This window comes from Wasmannia auropunctata, unplaced genomic scaffold, assembly GCF_000956235.1.
Source record: "Wasmannia auropunctata unplaced genomic scaffold, wasmannia.A_1.0 LD336095.1, whole genome shotgun sequence".
NCBI lineage: Eukaryota > Metazoa > Arthropoda > Insecta > Hymenoptera > Formicidae > Wasmannia > Wasmannia auropunctata.
In genome coordinates, this window is record NW_012026795.1 from 3,302,795 (window position 1) to 3,324,989 (window position 22,195).

The 22,195-nt window shown below is 40.4% G+C and overlaps 1 protein-coding gene across 1 annotated transcript in view; it reads right to left on the minus strand.

The window, feature by feature from the left end:
• Nucleotides 1-725: 725 nt before the first annotated feature.
• LOC105462811 overlaps nt 726-22,195 on the minus strand; it is a 91,075-nt gene continuing 69,605 nt past the window's right edge. The window contains exon 5 of the mRNA XM_011709661.1: nt 726-3,224. The gene's annotated coding sequence lies outside the window, so the exon portion shown is untranslated. The remainder of the gene's footprint in view (nt 3,225-22,195) is intronic.

Sequence of the window (22,195 nt, forward strand, 5' to 3'; positions counted from 1 at the left end):
TCCTCAGTAATCCATTAAAACGCGCGGAGGTATAAACAGCGAGAGATGCAACGATATCCGACTTCCAACTTTCGGAGGGTTACAGTCGGCCGTAAATCATGCGAACGGCCAAGAAAAATGCATCTCGCGAGCACTCTACGATCTACCGGCACGTGGGTTGGCTCTTACGCGATATAATGTGTAATTTATGGCGGATGGCCAATGGTAAGGTCCCGTTAAGGGACCTCGATACTTCGCCCGAGACAGACCGCCTTTTAGGACTGACTTTTCTTCCGCCTTAAGCTGCTAAGATTTCTTCGGCTACAATACAATTACGCCACGACGTGGGCGGATATGCGTTATGCGATCGTCCACGAAATCGTCTCGGAATAAAAAGAAAGCAAACATCACGGTACACAACGATGTGGGTAGGCTGGTAGGCAAACCGGTGTGACGTATTGGTGCAAATATTGTTGAATTATCGAGTCATGGTCTAAACAAAAGCTGCTGTTTCATCGTAGCCATTCGAGAGCCTTTCTTATCCAAAAAGGAAGACGAGAGATTTGTACTTCTTGAGTTTATTTTTCTTTTTCGCTAATTCATCACAAGTTTCTTATTCAGAATTCATATAAGAAATACAAAGTGAATATATATTCATCTTTCTTTAGTACGCTTTTAGTAAAACTCAAAAGTTTATATTAAATATATATATATAATAATAATTGATTATTAATTTATTTGATTAAATAAAATAATCGTCGATTTTGTTGATAACATAAATATCAATAGTCATCGTATATTTTTCGGAAACAATTGACAAATTCCTAATAATATTTCTAATATTTTTGATATCTTTTAAATTACAGTTCCTACATGTATTTTAATTTCAACGAACGTTACTCTCTATTTGATATACATGACAAAAAGAATTTTCTAAATACGATAACGGCGTCGAGGCACCGACCGGAAGGCAGGGAACGTGAAGGAATTTCTAATGAACGTACAATGTATACATATGGTGTCGCACAACGTGAATTGTTATAGCTCTTGGCAATAGAGGAGAATATTTTGCACGCAGGCACGCACGCACGCACGCACGCGCTATACAAAGCGAAAGCGAACAGGATCGCAACCTTCCGAAGGCCTTCCCGAGAATCGCTCCGGGTAAGTACCTGTCAGTAGCACAGAATGCAGAAAAACGCCGTGCAGCCATCTTTATAAGTGTTAAATAAACGTCGTTAATATCATAAACATCAAACTAATGATATTTTTGCTCATTAAGACTAACAATAAGATGTTCGAATGTAACGAGATACATGAGCTATCTTTTATTTTGTTTGCACAAGGTCTTGACTCTTCCAAGTTCTGAAAACGTTATATAATTTAAAAAACGTTTTAATTATTCAATCCCATTTTCTTTTAATTTATTAAAATGGAATTGATAGACGACCAAAAGATCGAAGGCATATGCCTTCTGTGGGCTCCAACAATGGAAAGGTCTTGAAAACGTTAATAAAGTCTCGAACAGATCGCTCGCCAATCTACGAAATTGGCCGGCGCGATTCGCAAAGAGTTAAAGACGGCCATCAGACGATCTCCGGCGCGAAATCGATGCGAAAGAGCCGCCCGCGCCACGGATCTTCCTTCCCACAATTATAGGGTATAAAAATTCTTTCGGATTTCAGTCACGCGAGCGAAGGCTGCATTCGGTCCACGGGAAGAAGATTTACGTGCGAGGCGGTAATTGGCGCCGGTTCGAATTTTTACAGCGGTGGAAGATCTTCGGGATACAGCCTCCCGCGCGCGATAAGAGAATGTAAGATAGCGCCGTGTAAGATATCGAAGAATGCTCAGTTGAACGCGACTGTATAATATTTACGCTCCAATGCGATCGTCAGCGTGACGCTGTGCAATAGTGAAAGCCGAATGTAGAGTCTTTCTTTTCGTCCTAGTCCGTGATTACATTGCGTAATATGTTATATGGCCGCTCGTAGATCGTAAAATATATTACAATACGTACATTACAATGCGTTGAAGGGAAATATATAACTCGACGCAAATGATCAATAACTCGATCAACAATTCAATCGCTACGTATATATCATTATAGCCGTTTCCACCTAGCCGTTCAATTACACCGACAAATTTCGAGGAAATTTGAAATTTCATTAGTGGCAAAATGCATTTTATGCTGCGTAAGAAGATAGGAAACGTTAAGATAATAGATTTACGCATCGTATCTATTCAGCTATTCCTTCATATGCATTCGTACGTAATATCCATCGATTTCTCAGAGAATATTCTCTGTCGATTTATAAATACGTGCCGGAAGCGTACTCTAATGAACTCTGGTCGTCGATCGATGATACTTCTGTCGATCATATCCTTGAGTACCGTACAAAGAATCCGTTCAAGATCACAGCAATAGCGATGAGACCAACGCGTTCACCTATTACATTCTATTACATGAATTACGTTCATTACGCTCGGGGATAGTCGACGCGAACGACGGCAGAGGTGAGATTGACGGGAAATAGATGATAATACTATTACCGATACGTAATAATCATATGTACAGTGAACGTATAATAAGTCGCAAATAATTAGGTCGCGATAATATCCCTTGGGGGGACACGGTCATAAATCATTCACAACAATAATATTGTAATGATTTTACTATGGTATATTGTTACTCGTTACATTTTATACACGTATCGTTTTTCTCGTATCGTGAAATTACTGTTTTAACTTTTGTTATAATCGTATAAGAAATAGAAGGTGAAAGGGCAATTAACGAGCAGCGAAACAGACACGAGATTGCAAAATACACGAAAGAAAGCTGGAAATTCCAGACACATCGTGTTTGCGAAATGAGATCCACTAAAACGGTCGAAATTTACGCTCTGGCGTCGTCGCGTGCGAACGCACGCATGTGAGCGCGAGACAGTGAAAGGCGTTGGAAGTAGGAAGACACAAAAGAGAAGCTGGGGAAGAAAGGATGTGAAGAAGCACTGCTTGACACGCTCGCCGACATATTAAATAACGCGACAGCTGCGGAATACGCGGCACCGATACCTCGCGGCTCGGCCGGTACTTCTTTTATATCGTTGCTCGCAAATTATTAACCTTATGCGGCCTCCCCGAGATTCAGTTTGGATCACTGCACGTTTCTTCTTCTGTTCTGAGAAGTTTCAGTAATTTCTCAAAGTCTTTCTTTCTTCGAATTCTAGAACGCCGTTGCAATACTGAAAAAAATATTAAAATGGGAATGCTTTTTTTAAATTAAAATAAAAATTAATAGTGTTCATTGAACGTCGATAAAGTATAAATATAAGCAAAGGGCGAGCTTGAATTTTAATCAAGGTTTTCTGACGGATCTTGGTCGTAACAATAATCGTACGATCTCACTGCACGCTTTGTATATACGCCGTGACAAGATGCACAACGATATTAAACCAGGTCGAGTCCGGACCCAAGATGGGTCCAGCACTCTTGAAGAGATCGAAGAGCGATGACGCGAGCCACCGGAATGCTCTGCGTGAGGGATGCATTCGATTCGTGTGTATCGTGTGGCATCGCGTCACGGTGTCACATTGCCATACCTGTCAATTACAAAACCGTTTCTGCGGTCGGCTGCCCGGCAATGAGCAACATATCGCGACACGGTCATCGACTCGCGTGCTACAAAAACCTCACGGTGTGCACGCACATCCGTGGTTAAACAGCGGTATACGAAAACGCACGCGCGTATTGCCTAAATTTCTGTTACACATCAAATATAAAATAAAAGGATTAATAATAAAAAGTATAAAAATAATAAGTAAAATAATAAAAGTGAATTAATAATAAAATAATAAGAAAATAAATGTAAGTTTTCATCTCGGTTGCGAAATAACTGTAAAACAACGTGGCGTTAAACTCGATAAGCTCAAGTGAGGAAATCAGTGTCAAATCATTCCAGGACGGAATGCATGAGCGGGTCGGTATCCTTGATACCGACGTTCTCCTATCAACGCGGCTTATGACTATTAATTAAAAGCAGCAACGCTCGCTTCGGCATTCGTGCGGTCACCGACACGAAAGCAGAAGGCGGAGACTCGCATAAACAACCACGCGGACGGAAATTAATGCGCCGCGCCGCGCCGCGCCGCGCGCCGGTGCGAAATGCAGCGAAACTATCTGCCATTGCGGATAATTAGTCGGGCGCCAATGCTGGCGCGTAAGGCTGAAATGGAAAAAATAGCGCGATCTCAATTGCGCTTTTTCAATGGAAGTGTTTAATTAAATAAACGATCACCGTCGTAAGTCAACGTAAAAGTAATAACGGCATCAAGAGAGAGTTTGGTTCTTATAAATTTCCTGTATTATAATACAGAGGTCAAATATAGAAATAACACGATGGAATTTTAATGAATCTCGACTTGTACCATTTTCGCTTTCAAATCTTCGGTCGATAAAAAATATTTATTATTACGAAATCATTTAACATTTCATATGTAAACTGGAAAGTTATCGCGATGATAAATCCTCGATGATATAAGTAGATAATTCTTGTTTAAATATTAATCGCACTTTCTCTTGTAGGAGTTTAAGATTTAGTCGTCGAGACACCTTATAACGTGGAGGATTACAGCTGCGACAAAGAATAACTTTCGTTTAGGGTAAAAAAAAAACGATTCTAAGTCTCAGAATCCGTGGATGAAAAAGGATAATCCTCGTTTATTCCATACGTACGCGCGCCCGCAAATGGCAATGGCGAAATAATGCTGAAATAATAACCGCAGGTGGACCGTAAAGTTCAACCGATACATACGCGGACGTAAGCTTCGCGTATGTAGGAACGCGCGGCGGCGATTCGAGTCGCGCGCACGATCTCTTTTCTCACGTCGTGGAAACTCGAGGACGCGGCCTCATACTCTTTCGGTCATTAGCTCGTACCCCCGTAGGCACCCGCTCCCACCCCGCCATACGGCGGCACTTATGTATTATTTGCATCCGACGACGTAAGTCCCGATGGCATGCGTACTCTCGGACTCCGCTGCAGTGTGGCCGTCACAGAATGCAGTCGGCCGGCGCGCGGCGCGGCGCGGCGCGGCGCGGCACGGCGATGCAACGGCGCGCGAGTGCGTGTACTTTGCGTGGCGCCCGCCGCCCTAATCATCCCCAGCCGGCCGGTCCCGCTCCGTTCTCTGTGCTCTCACTTACCCACTTACTTAACCCACGTAAATTGCATCCTAGTAAGAAAAAAAGCCCCGCAGTGAATTAATCTCCCGACCGGCAACGCCGACTGCAGGCGTTATAAATATACATGATACTGTCGGTCCTCTTGCCGGGCTCGAGAAAAACGCTTCGGGAAATAACTATGAAAATGCAGACATTCATGAGGATTTCGTTGTTTCTTCGCCGTGATTGGTGAAGAAAGAGAAAGAAGGGAAAAACATACTCTTTTCGTGGTATTTCATAATTTTAAATTGATCGATCATTAATTGACAGATCAAATTTAGCAACTGAACTAATGGAATGGTGTTAATACACCATTCCATACGTCAGAGGCTTATTTGTGTCGATTTATCGCAAAGAAAGAAACGCGAATCGCTGCTCGTTCGAGATCATCCATTTCATATCTGATTGTGAGACTTAACTTAATAGACTAATTAGCAAGAGGAAGCTAATTAATTAGTCTTCCTTAATTATGTTCTCATCATTAAATAAGAACAAAAAAAAGTTTACCTTAAGTTTCGAAAATTTAGATAATTACAGAACCTTAAATCAACGTACAGATGATTTATAGTGCTATTGACTTTGTTCTTCTTCATTCAGTATCGTCAAATTAACTACAAGAGCCCTCATTGAGATGCCGCTTATCAGTTAAACTCTGAGATATCGTGATCTATCTTCGCACATCTAAATTCGCGGTGCTCGTGTAGTTTCTCACTTTTCGTCTCACACCGAGTCGAACGAGACGCGAACGAGGCTCTCTTAGTGACTTAACGGTACCTCCTAAAGAACAGATCATGGCATTGTTCCAGCGGCAGTGCTTTCGCAGTCAAACTCGTTTCGAGTAAATCTCTCACAGTACCCTTATACCGTCAAGAGAGATGATGAAAATTCTTCCGAAGCGGTTTCGCCACCGTAATCTCAAGAAAATAATTTTCGTTATTATAACACGTGCGAGACGCAAGAGAAAATAATAATAACAATAATAATATACATATAGAAAGTCTACATATAGAAAAATATATATTGGAGACATAAATGATTGTTGTTATCTCGGGGCAATATTTTAATCTCAGAAACATTACAGTGTGATTATCGTCAATTGAATTAAAATGTAAATGTATATATCTTAAACAGAATAATTTGCATGCAGACAACAACGGGGGGAAAAAAATACTTTTACAGAGAATTACAGAGGGGTAGAAAGATTGCTCTGGAGTAATTCCATTACGACCCTCGGAGGTTCAGGGACTAGAAGGGGTCAATCACATTTCTCCGTGACCGTTCCCAGGTCTCCTCTCAAGTACGTAAACGGAAGAAACGCTGACGGGCAAAGTGGCTAAAGGTTGCCGCGGTACTTTCACCATCTGGCGTGAGTAAGTTTGGAATGCTAGATTACCATTAGAGTGCACCACACCAATATCTCTTGCCTCTAGTAACTGAATTATGAATTGCTTCATTTATTTATTTATCTCTATATAAATTGCAAAGAGAGAGAATTTCCTTGTATCATTATTCATACATATTTTTTATAATTACTAATTCTTCTTAAAAATAACCTCGCAAATGTAATGTTTAATATTATTATATGTTGTAATTTAATTTTTTTTAATTTATAATTTCTCTTACAAAATTGATGAAAAAGAAACTTTTGAGCTTACAAAGTACTTTATCAAATCAAATGTGGTCCAAATCACATGTATTTTCGAAATTCAGTTCGTACCTTTGGACAACTCCCTCGCTTTGAATGAAATAAGGAAGGAACATATTAAAATAGAACAATAAATGATGCTTGCGCGCATGTCATCGCGCGTTGCGAGATGTTTAGTGCACACCATGTCGTGTGTTTCTGCGACCGCTGCGTTTAAATTACTCGATAATAGCCGCGCTTAATCCGCCACGCGGTTCAGTTACGGCGATTTGTTAGTCATCCGCGACAGTTACATATAGTCCCGCCCTTAAATCCGACTTTTTACGGCCACAATCAAGCAGCGCGGGCTAAAATTCATTTGGTCCAACTATTAAATCACGTGCCTATCGCGTGCCGCGCAGTTTCGCACAGTCGGCAAGTCGTGCATAATTTTGCGGCTCGTATAATATTAATGGAGATGTTAATTTCACGAAAGGAGAAAAGCCCACGCAGTTTTTCTTGAGGCACATCGGGCCGATGAATTCGCGCGCGACAGTCACCTGTCAACGTTCACGAAAGATACGACGCACCTAATTGTAAGTTATTTCCCCATAATAAGGGCGTGACACACTGGTCTCCAAGTTTTGTTAACTTCACGAGGATGTGCCGGTATTATTCCTTGTCATCCGCAATGTAAGCGCGTTATCGCCAACAGTGTGTGTTAATGCGTTACTGCTTTATTTCTCTCGCGGTATATCGCCTTACATGGCGTAAGTTTCAGGAAAAGGAGAATCTTCGGAAAGAAACAGTGCGTAGAATACAAATGGTCCGCATATCCTCCGTGGACCGCTTAATAACTTATCTCGCCCCTAGTGAGATAATCCATTCTAGCGTTTAATTTATTACCGTCTCGATTCCCAAGATTAATTCTTACTAATTCGAAATTAATTCGTGCACACCGTACTCCGTACCTCCAAATCGTTAGCAGCTTGTTATACCTAATGATTAATGATTCGCCATAACGAGGTACCGTCGAAAAACTAGCGTTAAACAACCGAACTTCTAATCGTGAAACGAGTGATTTTCTTCGTAGAATAAGCGCGGAGCTTACTTTCTTTCTGTCTTCTTTAAGATACCCATTTTTCTTCGTCCGGCCGAAGCTAATCGTGTTGTTAAGGAAAGTGATTTATTATAAGAGATTGGCCGGCTACCAGCTGCGTTTATGGGAAATAACGGTACACTCCGTGCATTATGCAATCGCGAGATGCGTAACGTCGAAGTAGTTGAGCACTCACGTGAGGATGCAACGGGGCACAATATGCACATAAAGATGAGAAAGGATATGAACCATCGGCAGGAGGGATTGAAGGGGGACGAGATAGGTGACAGAAGCTCGCTTCTACTTTCCTCAGAACATAAATTACTCTAATAATATTCGATCCAACCGCGTATTCTTGTTATCTCGTAGAACGCATCTCTAGCAGTTATTGGCTTTTCCTTCTGCTAGATCCAATTCGCTGAACTAAATTTGCCAAACGAAAGTACATCTCAAATGAAATTTAATAATTTCTTTTTCTTTACAGCACAATGTGTTTACACAATGTTTCTTGCCATAAAATGTCACACATTAAACGTTTATATTACTTTCGACATATTATATATTGCTCAAAATGTAAGAAAAAAAAGTTTGAAACTGAATTTTTACAATATTTACAATATTGTATATTCTATTATATTACACTCTTGTTTATATATTTTCGCATTGAGACTCATTGAAGAAATTACTAAACTGAGAAATTACTACAACTTCCCTCTTATGTAAAGCGTAAGTCGCGCGAAAGTCGTCGTAAGCGCGATTACCCGACCGAGAAAATGAAAAATGTAGTCGTCCTGGCTCGACTTTCTTAACTACATCGCGCGTGTACATATTCATATTTGCGCGAGCTCCGGGATCGCTCACGGGGGACGTTTGGGGACGCGGATGATAGAATTCGACGCGGATTCCAGTGCCGGACGAAAATAGAGGGGCCGCGCATCGCATCGAGAATACCATCGGTCCCGCATGCCGTGCAGCCGTGCAGCCGTATGGCACGACGTGACGCGTCTCGCGTCGCGACGCGATGCGACGCCGCGGCCGTGCCGCGCCGCGCCGCGGAGAGTCGCGCATAGACGCGGACAATGTGGCTCGCCGCAGAAGAAGGTGACAGCTAGCGTGCCAGTGAAAGGCTAGAAACTTGCGTAACGCGGATCCAGAAATGATACACTGGAATGACGGGGCGCGAATTGAATTTCATAAGGGCTCTAACGATCCCGCGAAAAGAAAAAAAATTACGTCGAGATGAAGAATTGGAGAATTGATCGTTGAGCTCTCTTTCTCGCTTCGCACGCGATAGTCCCCGGAAGTGACGTTGCCGCATTGAGAAACGCGATCATATTTCGCAAAGTAATATGCAGACGTTGAAAGATTACACGCGCAATGTGGAAGCAATTATTATCTTCGGAATTTCTGGGGCTGTGTTGCAAAATTTTGCCTGATTGATTAGAAGAAAAGGGAGCCTAATATATTATTCCGCGAGCGTATTTGAAATGAAATGTGATATCCAGCGACTACTCTAGATATAACGTTAGAGCGGAATCTTATCTGCGCCGTTGCTCCAAAAAGAACCGCAAAAAGAAACTGGTTTTTGAAGTTGATTTTGTATGTATACCATGCGCGTCCACTTTCTCTCATTTCACACTTCTCATACTGTATATTTCATAATGGACCACGCCGTAATTAAAATTTGGTAATAAAGCAGCGAAGAGAAGAGGCATTTTAGCGAGTGACTGTTGTCGTCCCGTTCCATTAACGCGATCGCGAGAGAATGAAATCCATTAACATCAAGTCGAATTCTTAATTATATACCTGAAATACAGTTGTATCCTTATTTCTCAGATTTGTCCGCTTTTTGTTACCGTTGTACATTTCGCTCGACGGAAGTGGAATTGCTGACACAAGGCTCAACCTTATTAGACAGCCATCTAAGGGTAATCTCGAAGCAAATTGGGTTCGGTAATCTCCATAATTGGTGCTTTCCGTTCGGGAAATTAAACTGTTGCACGGCTACGATAGCAAATTGAGTTTGATGATTGATGCATACTGATAGATTCAACCAATCATACTCAATCGCCACGACTGCCAGGGGATCGCAACTGCAGTACTATTATATTTCCTGAACGCGATCATTGATACAAAGTGCCAGCGAACTCCAGCGCTTATAACGTGACCATATGAGACAGAAATACGAGAAGCGGCGTGCGACGTGGAGGAGTCAAAAGCGACGCGTACGAGCAAAACGAGAAAACGAGTTTGTCCGACCGCGCCCTGCTGAAGTAACGATCGCGCCTCGCAGGATTTATGTACCGTACGATGGCTTCGCGTTTGATAAGACGCGCGGCCGTATACACGTGCTTTTAATTTTAACCGTGCACTTTTAACTAAACTCTTGCATAATAATCCGTTTGTAAAGATCTCTCAGGATGCAAAGGACACGCTTATCGAGCGCGCGAAACACAGGGCGCGAGTCTTCGGGAAAGTAATTCAGCAAAATTCCCAAATGCGTCTCTTGGTAATTTTAACACCGCAATATTCTGCGCGTGAAGAAACGAACGTACCTCTTATATAGAATAATCCCGAGTACTTTACGACGCATTGTCTCGCTCTCTGTTTCCCAGTATCTCTCGTTCTGTACAGCCGCGCATTGTATCAATTGTATATCAACCGCATTAGGAAATCGCGAGAACCCAGATGGTCTGTGCGAAAGAAGGAAAAAAGTTTGCAATGAGACTTTTCCTCTTGACGAATGTCGGTATAGCCGAGACGCAGTCGGCCGCCGCGAAATGGTTTTCGAGAGCGAAAAGCTAAAAGGTGTGCCTCTATAAATTTACGATTCATCGTTACGTACAGCTTCTAAATTTTACTGCGAAACCCGATGCCGCACGAGGCCATCAAAAGTACATTGGATTTAACGATTTTGCTATTATCTCTATCTACAAGTATGGAAACCTCAACAATAAATCGTAAAGCACTCGTATGCATTGAGAGAAAGCATCGGTTTATTCTTTCTCCGATAGTGTATCTGATTTTTACATACGTTTGTCAATATCAAATATTACTTTCGCAAGAGAAATCGCAAAAACAAAGCAAACTCGCAACTGCAACAGTCTTGAGTGAATATCTTTTTTTTTAATTTAAGAACAAACTGGAATTGTAAACACAAATACGAAACGTCATTTCTAATGTTAATCAAATAGAAAATTAAAAGTGTTTCACTGTTATTTTCTTCTTCATTTATATAAAAATGTAAATGCAAACAATTTACATGTTACTTCATATTAACGAAAAGAGGAAAATTCAAACATTCTAGCTGCTCCATTACTAAAAGCAATACAGCATCGTGATATTTTTATAATTGATATCATTGATAGTTAAAAAAAAGTCATAACTTTAATAATACAAAGATTAAATAGCTTCTCGTTATAACTTCTGTCATCACTCGGATTGTATTTGCAAAAATCAATATCACAGTAATAATTCTCGTTTTTCTGTACGAAATAATCACGATACGTTAATAGAGATCTGATCATTCTAGACATTTGTAAGCATGCTCGATTGGCTCGCGGCTCCTCCGTGAATCGAAAGACGATAGTCCATCTAGCAGCGTCGTCCAGCCGGGGAGAGTTTCCTTCGGTTTCCGCGCAATTATAAATAGAATCGTCGCGACGGCGGATGGCGACGGCGCGGAACCATAAATCGACGCTTTGTGATCTTATGCGCGCGCGTTACGCATTTGTCAATCCACGTGGCTATCCGCGATCCGTCCCGGTGTCGGTCTATAACAGAATGGCGATGGATGTAACATTGAATGCAGCTGGTAATGTCCCGCGGTGATTCTATCGCGGCGCAATCGCGCTTTTGCCAAGTTAATCCATTAACGTCCGGATGTCAGGCGTCCGAGTCGCTCGCGAGTCGCGCCGACTTGCTACGCCGCGCCGCGCGTTGCAACGTGCTACCGCGCACAGGACGTTAGGACGTTATCCAAAATCGATCTCGCGGCTAACCAGCTCCCCAGCTCGCTCCGACTGACGTTTTAATGTAATACGCGAGTGACAAATTTGCAATGCGTACGGATTCACGATTTATCGCCGCCGCGGATACATGATGCGACGTTCCTCAACGCGGCGAATGCAAATGCGCTCGGGATGTTCTTTTACTTCTACACGTGTATTATCAGTACAGGAAGAACTGTAAGACATATACGTTCTATTAATCATTCTATAAATACACTCTTTTATAATACATGACGCAAATGTCTTGCAATAGACTGCATATCTCGTATCAGGGTGTAAACCGCCACAAATAGTGAGTAAATCGACGCGATAATTATCACGTCATTATTATCCAACAATGCGTGATTGTTGCATCTGGCCATCGTTTGTAATTCAGCCGGATGTAGTCATGGTTGATTCACGAATCGTGAGAAGAGGCCACGCGAGAGACGTTGCACTTGTTGCTCTAATTCTAACGAAAGTGAAGCGACGGCCGACGGACTTATATCGACCGAATCAATCGGCTTTCTTAACTTTCTCCTAATTTGAGAATCAACCAGTGCAGTCGCATTTGCATATCATATAGAGGACACATAATAGACAGACAACATTGTCATGTCGTTTTCTCTACATCTCTATATAGATATTTTATTCTGTACTTCTGTACTCTTAATCTTTTATATTACGGTACGCAGAATGCGTACAGATGTAGAAACTTTCTTTAGAAAAATAGAAAAGACAGCTCGACATACTAATGTGTGATTATAACTAAAATTGTACGTTAAATCTGTTTCTTTTCGATCTTGTAATAGATCTCACGTATCCCACATATCTAATAATATTCTAAATCATACATGCATTTTAATTTTCAAATTGTCGCAATAAAATGCACTTGCGTTGGAATTGCGTTAGAATTGCATTAGAATTGCGTGAACAATTTTCGCATACACGTGTAATTACAGAGTGATGCCAGCTATTTTATGATTTCTATGCCACTCTGTCAATTGTAGGCACGCGATATATCTATATATTGCGTTTCTAGTTAGAATGTGATCATGCGATATCGCGAACGGTCGACGACCTCCCACCGATTGCCGAGCGAGTCTAATTCCCTTCAGATTTCACCGCTGTTTCATTTTTATTCATCCAAATTAGAAGTCATAATCTGGTTGATATCATCGAATCACGGTGTAAGTGTGTCGTAAAGTGGCTTTAAACTTTTCTCTAATTAACATGCACTTCTCTATAAGAGTATATGTAGTTATGCTACCGGATGACTTCTTTCACGCATGAAAACGAGAGCAAACGGCCGACGAAACTTCATTAGAAATGGTATTTTGTGAGAGACCTCTGTTAAGAAATAGACCAATTAAAACATGTAATCCATCAGTTTATTATTAAATTTCTAGTTCTAAAAAGAGATAAAGAAGTTACTTGAACTAAGGTTAAAGTGAATCGACGAAAGTGGACGTTAGTGAAACCGGTTATTATACCGTAATAGTTCGCCATAATTTTGAGAATGTCTTAAAAAAAAAAAAAATCAACGCGAACGAATTTACTGTTTCTCTCGTTGTAAGCAATGCCTGCAGCCTGAACTCAGTACCTTTATCCATGCAACTTTCCCCATTGTCGGCCCGATCGATTATTGTCATTGCGATACAGTAACGAGATAGACTACGCAATGTTCGCTTTCGTTTCGAACAATACCTACTATTGTGAAAAATATTTATAATCTATAAAAAAGTAATTTGAATGAAAACTTTATGATTAAAAAAAATCTCGTTATTAATTATGTTTAATTTAATAACATTTACAAAATGCGTAATATAGTGAAAATTGTAAGAAAACTTACCGAAGTCAAGTTTTTCCAAAAAGATACAAATTTTGTATTTTTTTTGTCTATATACATATTGTTAAAAACTGTCTCACTAAAGATTAAAAAATGCGAATAATTTCGTATGTATAGAAGTTCGCTGCAAGCGTGAACTTTGAAACATTATAAAGACTGGTCTACTTGTTCATTTAACTTCGGAAGAAGTGAAAGCTAATGTAATCATTGTTCCACCAATTGACGTAACATGTATAGGTACTCTACCGTTGAATGAATGACAAGCGGAAATTAAAATGGCACGTAACGTTAATTACAGAACGTATAAGCGAATTCTGAAAGCGTAATTAAATATTTGTTTTACCACAACAATTCAACTATATATCTTAATTACAAGATAAAATGTCGTTTTTCATATTTAAGATATTTACATATATTTCGTAAAACAGATTTTAAATTATTTCTCTCACACGAGCTTCTATGTTGTTTCATAACATAGGTATAAGTTTTATTACTCGACTGCAAGATTCAGAAATTTTATGGCCGTCTTGAGAGAAATTTCCTCCAGTTCCATTTGAAGCAACGCGCTTAAATCAACACACTTGAATCCCAACAAAGAAGTTTGAACTCTCCATATATTATCGTAAGTGCTTTTCTTTTCGCGGGAAAACTTCCGCAATAGAACGACAACGTGTTAAAGTTTCCGTCCGGACGGAAAAACCTGGGCGCACGAACGTATCCCTTGCAGTACGGGCACATAGCACGCCTCGGCTTATCCCGCAATTACCGGCGTAAATTATGCCGCAAGTTACCGAGAATATTTCACGCCGTTGACGGTAAACCTTGCGTTAACGCCGTCTCGCTCGTCCGCGTGAATTTACGAGCGATGTACGCTCGGCGCGATGCGCGCTGCTTTTTCGCGGCCCGCCGTTTGGATATCTCATGATAGCCATGATCTATCTAAATGAGTACGCGTTATGGTACTACACGACGTCGTCTCCCATTCCGGTGCTATCTTTGTTCCTTTAACCCCTACACCATGGAAAGTTTCCAATATTCTCTCTCGCGAATAGGTAATGTCTCTTTTCGTTATTTATCAAATTGAATGTTGAAACTCGAAAGAGAAGGTAAAGCTATGAAATACGAGTGAAATTCGAGATGTCATTTTATTTTAGATAATATTTTTTTTGTCAGAAAAACGTTTGATGACGATTCGTGCAAACATATTACGCATGTAAAATATCCAATCTGCAACATTTAAAGATTATAGACATATTAGCCTGTTAGAATCGCTCGAAAATATGCAATAACTGCAATAAAGTATGCTATATCTCTTTTTTAAATAGATAATAATATCAAATCGCAATGTAGATGACACAACCGCAAAATTTTGTCGCGACGGTGTTATATGAAATTAATGCACGCAGTAATAAACGTATTCCAAACATAAATATCACTAAATCGTTGAGGCTCGATCGTCGCGTAATTGATCCGCGAATGTACATTTCCGCATTCTACGCAGCTGCATTTCAGTTACCGAACAACCGTAGTCCGATATTATACGTATTTTCTCGTTATAAAATGAAAAAGAGACGAAACAGAGATATTGTTGACGCTATCTTGGAAGTAAACGACGAGAAGAGGTCGTCAAATAGGATTCGCCGGCGTGACGTCTTATTGCAACGAGCAAAAACACTTCGGTCGCAGTTAAACCTAATCGGTATCGCGTCGCGCGAATGGAGATTAAGATATCGAAAGTAGGTGACCGGCCAAACCAGCCAAGACCATCGATATGCTCGATATAGCCGTTAACTTACTGGACGTAGGTGTATTCTACGGTTAGCCACGTGTGGATCAAGTTTTTCTGTCTCGCGGTATAGACAATCTACTGCAAGTATCTTGGTGGAGGCTATTCTGCAAAAGCTTCCCTGCCTGAATCAGTTTTGAGATCGCGCGATTTAAGACGATGTTATATTATGCTGTCACGTTCTATGTATTTATTGTAAAATTATCATATCCGTTCGCGAGAGCGCTGCAAGCCTTCTTATTAATCGATCTGGAATCTTTACGCTGAATCTACTTATTGATTAATTTATGAAAAGAAATTACATATCACACATTTGCTACAATGACATAATTTAAAAAAACCAAATTTTCTAGAAAAGTTTGAACGTTTTGAATTATTATATTTTATAATATTAATTTTAAAATGCAATTTTGGTGTAATAACTAATTGTAGAGGAATAAAAGTATATTTTCAAAGTTTTTTATCTTTATATTCTCGTTTTTTTTGTAAAGAACTAAAAAAAAATGATAATTCTTTAATCGTCGTTGTAACAAATAAGAGATATAATTCAAATATATATTAAGTGCCCACTCATGTATCTATTTTTGCAACTATAACATTTTTACTTTAATTATTATAAAAGTCCTATTCATTATTTTATTCTTCGGTACATAGATACTAATAATCACTTATTAATAATATATAATCTTTATTAATTTTTTATTATTATTTATATCAATTAATATAGTACACCATTTATCATATATGATAAATTGCATGCTTGGGCGTAAGTTATAAACAGCATTAATAAAGCAATTACAGAAACAACTAAGCAGCCGGCGATGCTCCAGATTTACATCCATCATTAACCGTCAAGAATTTAAGCCATCTGATAGGAATTTTTGTTACGGCTGAGGAAATATGTATCCGCTAGAACAAGCTGGTACACTCGATACAAGTTGAGTCTTAAACGTCGCGAAGAACGTATCAGATAGGTGCACGGATCAATGGCCGCTAATCTCGACTGTATGAATATTATATTAATCAGTTCTCTTAGAAGAGAAGTAAGAATAGAAAGAAATCGAATTTCTAATCGAATTCCATTAACACTGTGTTTGAAATATAAGAGGCATTTTATGACTTTCTGACCAATCAGAGTCGAAGCGGAGACTTCAACTTTGACATTTCATCGTAAGAATTTTGAAATGGAATGTCTGAAGAATAAATTTGATGATATAATGGTAAATATTCTATTTTTAATCTGATAAAAAAACCGATGGGTAGAAAGTGCTGCTAATTATGGCAAGCAACTTTACAAAGCTTGACAATTAATAAAATAAAAAAAGTTTACCTCATTATCAGATATATACTTTGTCAAGTGTGTATATATGTCCATGCAGGATGTTATTATTATCCTTGGTGTTAATATAATAGAATTGCGCAAGATTGATCTTCGAGCTAACGGCCGAGGTCATTCGCGTCGATGTGGATGTCATTGATAATCTACAAACACGAATTGCCGTGACATCGACGGCAGTGATCGAGGCCTTGGCTGATCTGCAAAACTAGTTCCTGCCTCTATCCGCGCGGAGAATCTCGAGGAATGGCGCGTAGGACGGCGATTGTTTAGTGGCATTTCGAGCTCGGGCACGGGACGCCATTGTAACAGGCTGTAACGCCCGCGTATTCGCGTATGTCTGCGACTTCACCACTATGGAATGCACAGTACCATTTACGTGTGTTCGGCCACAGGACTGCCTACCTCTGTATTGGCAATAATCCATTCTACATCCGAACACCTGAATACCCGGTCGATGATCGGAGAATGATTACGAAACAACGAATGGGCACAGTAGTCATCATTATAGATGAGATCAGATCTGGTTGGGCACACTGGTAATAACTCCATCGTTTGTCCATTGGGTACAATATTAATCATGTGGTGAAACTAATTGTAGGCGATAACGTGTAGCATTTTGAGAAGTGTTACAAAAAATGTTGCATATTTTATCACGTGTAAAAAAAAAAGAGTGAGAAAAAGTTTTGTTATAATTTTTAATGTACAAGAAACTATTTTGCTCTCAACGTAATTTCAGATTATAAATATATTTTTAATTATTCAAGGCTTGCAAATTGTTTGAAAAGTATGCTAATGTAATAAAACGGTGTGAAAGTTTATAATTATACATTAATTACAAAGTCCGCGAACAAAAAAAAATTTAAAAAAAGGTATTTATACTTTCTCTGCAACAAAGAATAATATTTTCCAATATTACATTTTGACGCAATTTAAAAGTTACGAATAAATGAGGGAATTTATTCATCGAATAAATTCCTTCTGGTAGTTTCACCAATTTTATACAGATCGATTTTGCCTCATTCGGAAACGACCGCGCCCCGACCTTTCTTTCTCCCCGTGGTTTTACGCAGCGCTTGCCGCGTGATGCTTGTAAAACGACGAGGCTGATAATCGATGGATGAATAAAACAATATGATAAATACCGGGCGCGTTCGATCGTTCGTCTCGGACGAATGAGTCTGCTCCAGATTCCGTTCAAGAAGCTTCAGCCTATAAATACTTTTACTTCACGCGTCGTATCGCGGTCTCGTTCTGTTAAATCGCGTGCAAAAAAAAACGCCCGTGATACTCTTCTTCAATCGGAATCATAATTTTCACGAAAGGCCGAACGATAAAGTTTTATCTTGAACGAAACTTTCCGCAGTCATGCCGTAAAATATCCACAGTATTGCGCCGTTTTCAACAGTTACCGGTTCTTTCGCCGAATTTATTAGAGAGAGAAAGAAGTTTAAATTTATATCAACATAAAAATTATAATATAATCTAAAGTTTAAAGCGATTTAATCGAATTCACGCACGAAACTTGTTTATAGCAAAAAGAAATAAAAATAACACTGCATTATACATTAATATAAGAATATGCCATTGTTGATCACGGATTATTGCGCAATTTTCCAGCCAAAATAGGACTAAGCAATTCGATCGTAGATCATTTTGGTCGTAAAGCATCGATTCGCAGAGGCGGCACGACCCGCGTCTTGCATTTTCCCTGACGCTCGTAATGGTTCAATTACGACGCGATTGCGTTGGCTGCAACAGTGCGCATTTGTGGCCTCGTATGCCCTTACCAGGAATGCGTAATCAGCGCGAATCGCCACATCTATGCCGTGAATTATTGGCTATTAATCAAACACGAATTATTGTAGGAAAAGCAAAAATCAGTATAATAGCTTTATCGAACAAACTGAGGCGTAATTTGCATGTATGTACCTTGCATCAAGCGTGCCGTTATGGAACTAGCTGCGGAAGTACATTGTGCTATTGAAATATTTACCTGATGTAATTGTATTATTTAACCGTGTTGACTATTCACGTTTCATAATAACGGTAAAAGTTGCATGATTGCTGTAGTATTTATTGTGCAATAAATTTGAGAGTTTCCTGAAACTACTCCACAATTTGTTACAAAAAAAGATGTGTATAAACGGAACCGAAAACATTTAATTTAATAAAGCAAACACAATTTCTTTATTTAATATTACCGTTATGCATTTAATTATGTGTTTAACGTAATGTAAAAAATTAATTACAAGCGTGAAAATAGATTTATAAGCTTGTAATTATAGCTTATGAATTTTTAATTTGTCGACTGCGCTTAGACATTTTGCAAATATATGACTTTATTACACTTTTTTCTCTACGTGTATTCGTGACGGCCAATAATAAATTTAATGGCTGGTCTTTTCCTCACGTAAACCAAACCGTTCGAAGTGGCTCCAATCAACGTTTGTAATATCCGCGATGGAATCGCACGTGTATTGTAAAAGGAAAATCGCGCGGTATTCAAACAACTCTAATTATGCAAAGTAGATACTTAAACTAGATTTACAGGGAGATACCGCGGGCCTTGCGGCGAAATTGCGCGAACACGGAATGCTTTCCAAACAATACGACGAACCGATCGCGTTTATCGATCTATTCGATCGTGTCGCATCTATATATCAAAATGTTTAAGATGATTCAAACGCTGTTTATTGGAAGTACATTGTGCATCAAAAGAAACTTAGAAATTCAGAAATAATTTTTCTCTTCATTGATGCAAAATTACTTTTTTTACAGAACAATAATACGTGCCGCATATCCTATTGAGAATTACATTATCTTTATTACATAAATACCTTTTTCTTAATGTATGAGTGTAGGAAATTCATTACGACCTATGGCTAACGACAGAAACATTCCGAGGAGCACAATGTCGGGCGACATCGATTCATCACTCAAGCGCTGACGAAAATAACCAGCAGAGGTGAGCGCCATTAGGCGATACGAATTGCGACAATTTCGAATATCATGTTGATGCATCACGCCATTCCATCATTGAGAATGGACACGCCGTCGACGGCGTTGTCGCTGACCGTCGCACCTCTCTCCCTATCCTACCGCGCGTATTTTCCGTGCGAGTGCGAGCGGCAAGGCAGAGAGGAAGATAGACAGAGAGGGTGTATCAGCTGCGTGCTGTACTAATCCCTCGTTCCATGTTTTCTGGCCTAGGGATCACCGATCGAGCGGAGCAACGGGTGTCCGAGGAAAAATGGTTACCAGCATCAGCATGCCCTAGTCCAGGTCAAGATGGAACCTCTTCTACCAAGAGAAAGAGAGCGAGATGGCGGGCAAAGCGCAAGACTGCAAGAGGATCGAGAAAGAGAAAAAGAGAGAGGGGAGAGAGAGAGAGAGAGAGAGAGAGAGAGAAAGACGGAGGGAGCGAGCAAGACGAAGAAACAGAATACGTTCTCTTGGCACTGCGGCAAGGCGGATGCTGTAGGGACGTGAGATTCTTGGCAACCGGGCGGAGTTGCCTGCTAACTCCGTACCACCATAAGGATCGCGGTCGTTGGATGTTTATATTCGTGATAGTGCCTCTCTCTGTCCCCAAATAACCGGCCGAATGGCGACCAATTCTCGTGCCGGTACGACATATTGGGCGCCTCCGAATAGCGACTCCAAATAGCGGGCACCCGCGCCGGCACCCGCTCGTTGAGAGAAAGAAATATGATGGTCGCGATGTGCGGCGCGGGCGAAGGCGAGCGGTTTGTACCACGCCGGGTATGATCGGTGCTGGTACAGGCTAATATCTCTGGGATGCCCAGAGTCGCGCTGCGGCGTGTCTTAATCGTGGTAGAGATTTTACGGCCGCGGTTTCTCTGTCCGGTTCGCCACCCGATGTCGCGGAAAATGCGGGCTGCGAGGTGAGTAAGTTAGCGTGCCTGTTCTCTCCCACCCTCTCCTTCTTTCTCTCTTTCTCTCTCTTTCCCTCTTCCTCTCTGCGCGATGCCCGCGAGCAAGAATTTATCGCGCGATCTCCGCAGGGCTGGCCTCCAGTGCCAACCGTCATCCCTCCCGCAATCATCCCGTAGGGCCATTCCCATAAAGATTCGTTAAAGTTAACTGGAGCTTAACCGACCTCCTGCCTCTTTCCAGTTCTGTCTGTGTCTATGAAAAGGAGTCGACAAGTCGGTTAAAATCCGTTAGCTTTAACTAATATTTATGGAAATGACGTTTACGAAAGCATTCGATTTCTTTTTCATGGAGACTGATGTACCGCAGAAAGTAGCATAAAAGCGGCGGCACATCAAATCGGTCGAGAATGTGCCCCTCGCAATCACAAAATTATAGAACATTAACAAACATCAATATGTATAATCAAATGCATGAGGCACATGAAAATTCATTTGCAATTCAAGAATCGAACAATCTCAGCTCAAATTTTTTTAAATTACTCTCAAAATTTCTAATAGAATAAACTGTTTCTCCATCGCTTTGTGTAATCTCAAGTAAACTTTCATTGTCCTTCATTTTTCTTTATGATTTATAATACATAGATGTGAGAGTGGTATAATGTAGAAGCAATGAAAATTATACACTCTCTTGCGTGAGATTAAAATTATCTGAAGAAGATAAGTATTGGGACTGAAACGTAGCTCGTAGACTCAATTATGCCTGACCCAAGCTATCTCCAATTAACTTTTCTTTTGCCTCAAAATTAAAATCTAAGTAGGATAAATAGATACTCGCGATACTTTTAGAATACGAAAATTATCTTTAGCAGAGATAGCAAAAAAATTGATGACGAAGGATCCAATTATACTCGCGGCGAAGCATCCTACAGCAATTGATAAACACCGCTGGCTCAAGTGGAGAAACGCGTAATTTGTTTTTGTATCGCGAAAACGGGCTGATCTACTGTCAGGTGCAACACCTACTTTTAGCATCACAATGAACTCGCAGAAAATCACAGGAATTATTCATCCCCGGCATTCCAGAGCCGCGACGTGCTGTATGGCGCGTAAGTGAAAGCGGTGCGTGGCGATTTCTCGGAGTAACATTAATTTCTTGACAAGCTAATAATTCCGACAGGCCCGTACCGCCGCCGCGGCGTTCCCCATCCAGCTTTCTGGCTTGTATTTTCACTGTAAAAGATCGGCGGAAACAACGAGTCTGTTTATCTCGCGAAATAGTTGACGCTGCTTTCGGCAGCGCGATAAATCCTTCCGTCGCGGTCAGATACACACGTCACGTGCTATAAATACTTAAAGGTGCATTCGCGCACAGACGATCGGTTGATGGCGATTCAAAGCTCCTTTGTACGCG